This window comes from Acomys russatus, chromosome 18 (genome assembly GCF_903995435.1).
Source record: "Acomys russatus chromosome 18, mAcoRus1.1, whole genome shotgun sequence".
NCBI classification, from domain to species: Eukaryota; Metazoa; Chordata; class Mammalia; order Rodentia; family Muridae; genus Acomys; species Acomys russatus.
The window spans coordinates 8,414,111-8,416,672 of NC_067154.1; the positions used below are offsets into that span (position 1 = coordinate 8,414,111).

At 49.3% G+C, this 2,562-nt stretch overlaps 1 pseudogene; it reads left to right on the plus strand.

Annotated features, from left to right (window-relative positions):
• Nucleotides 1-800: 800 nt before the first annotated feature.
• LOC127201986 (60S ribosomal protein L8-like) lies at nt 801-1,520 on the plus strand (annotated as a pseudogene).
• Nucleotides 1,521-2,562: the final 1,042 nt, after the last annotated feature.

Here is a 2,562-nt window from a genome sequence, read left to right on the forward strand (position 1 = left end):
GCCCCTGGAAAGCAAAGACAAAGCAGAAGGCACGGCTGCGTGGCAGGAGGGGCCGGGTGACTGAGTGTTTTACTGGTTCCTTCCTTATGAGTCATCTGCAGAGGCAATGTTCTCCAGGAGATGGAGAGGACTCAAGAGAGAACAGGACCTAGAAGGTCAAGATGAGCCTACTTCTGCAGAGCTAGTCACACCCTGAGCAACTGGGCCAGGGCAGGGCTCCTTCCTTGGGCTTGGACGAGTGGGCCCCTAGTACAGAGCGTGGGGCTGTCCCATGGCCAGCAAAGCAGCTTGATTTATTTAATCACTCCCACTTTTCTCTTCAGGCTCCTTTCTCCATCTTTGCCATCTCTTTCGGCCCTCCGTCTAGACCTGCTCAGACCAGACAATTGAGTATCTATGCTGACTGTTCCTCAACAGTCATGGCCAGAGATTTGTGTCCAAGGCCATCCTAGAGCTTGTCAAGCTGCCAACTTGTACAAATAATCACAATATCTAAGTAAAAGAAATAGCTAAGGAAATAAAACGGTCAAGTCCTGGGAGCTCAACCATGCTCAAAGAAAAGGAAGGGGGCAGTGACAGGTCTTGGTAACTAAGAATAAAACATAAGAAAGAATCAATGCACTTACATTTTGATATGACTGCAGCCTGTCCCAATGCCATGTGAATGGAAGAAAGAAAAGAAGAAAAAAAAAATGAGGGCAGGAAGGCAGGGAGGGAGGAAAAAGGGCAAGTACCATGTTAAAGATTCTGCAAGGACAGTATTTCCTCTTTTGGCTGAGCCTGTGGGCAGACTCTCCACCATGGGCATGCGAGACACCGTAAGTGACCCTGGGCACCTGGATGCTGTGAACTTCGCTGAGCTGCACAGCTCTATTAAGGGCATTGCAGAGGACATACTTCACGACCCTGGCCATGGTACTCCCCTCATGAAAGCAGTCTTTTGTGATCTCTACTGATTCCAGAAGCTGAAAGAGCTGTTCATACCTGCAGAGGGAATCCACACTGGACAGTTCATGCACTGTGGCAAGAAGGCCCAGCTGAGTATCAGCAATGTTTTGCTCGCGGGCACCATGCCTGAGGGTATTATCGTGTGTTGTCTGGAGAAGCCTAGGGACAAGGGCAAGCTGGCACGAGCCTCCAGAAACTATGCCACAGTCATCTCCCACAACCCAGAAACCAAGAAGACCCGACTGAAGCTGCCTTCAGGGTCCAAGAAGGTCATTTCCTTGGTCAACAGAGCTGTTGTCGCTGTCGTAGGCAGTGGAGGCAGAATTGACAAACCTATCTTAAACACCGGCCATGGCTACCACAAGTACAAGGCAAAGAGGAACTGCTGACCATGTGTACGGGGTGTGGTCATGAATCCCGTGGAACATCTCTTTGGCAGTGGTAACCACCAGCACATTGGCAAATCCTCCACTATCCGAAGAGATGCCTCTGCTGGGCGCAGAGTAGGTCTCATTGCCGCCCACTGGACTTGGGGACTATGTGGAACCAAAAGTACACAGGAGAAAAACTAGAGCTCAGGAGCTGATAAAGTATGCCCCTTGGGGGGGGGGCGGGGAGATTCTACAAGGCCAAATGGCTGAACTTAGAAATTATATTTGCAGAGTCTATATGTACAGGGAATCAGAGTAAAGTATCTTGGGCCACCTCTAGTCCCTCTGAAAACTCTCCACTTTTCATGACTATCAAAGCCTTACAAAGTAGCCTTAGCAGACCACTGGCTGTTCCTGTGTATTGACCTACAGCAGAGATTCCCCTGCCTGCTGTAATTGCCTCCCTGTGGCCTCCACCAATGTATTTGGAAAATACTTTTGTTGTTCCATAACTGATGAAAAACTTCATGTAGCCACTATGGTAATAGAACATGGTATTTGGCTGGGGGGAGGGGAATCTGAACCCCTATTTCCAGGCATGGCTATTTATATTTCAGAATAAGTTTTCTCTTATTCCCTTTGAGGCAAAAAGTGTGTTTCTGTATTGACAGGCACGATGATTCCATCAAGGAAGCCATGCCAGAACGCAAACATGTGCCTCACAAGAGGAAGCTCCACTCACATCTCCAGGTTCTGGGCAGCATTGAGGGTGTGGCGGCTGCTTGTGTCACTCACATCTATTCAACTGCAGAATGTGCCTCTGGGTATTTGCACTAAGGGAACCCAGGTCCCCAAGTCTAGTCATCTTGTCAGCTAACAGGAAGGGGCCTGATGAATGCAGTAAACAGGTACTGAACCCATCATCTCTTCATGGTATCACATCAAGTTGGCCAAATAGGAGTCTAATCCATCCCCTATGGACTCCGCCCACCATCCTGAACGTTGCTTTATGCCTGTTCAGTGTTTTAGGCATGCCTGCCAAGAGGGGACAGGAAATGGAAGCACTATGGTTAAACTGTGCAAGATGAAACCCGAAGAGAGGTGGGAGACTGTTGTCTCTGCAGCCCAGGGACCGAGTGAACTTCAGAACCAAGCTGAACTTCCTGTCCTTGACATGGCTGCCCACAGCCCCAGACAGCAGCGATGCCCTACACTCCTCTGTGAGTTTCACCTGCAGAGAAGA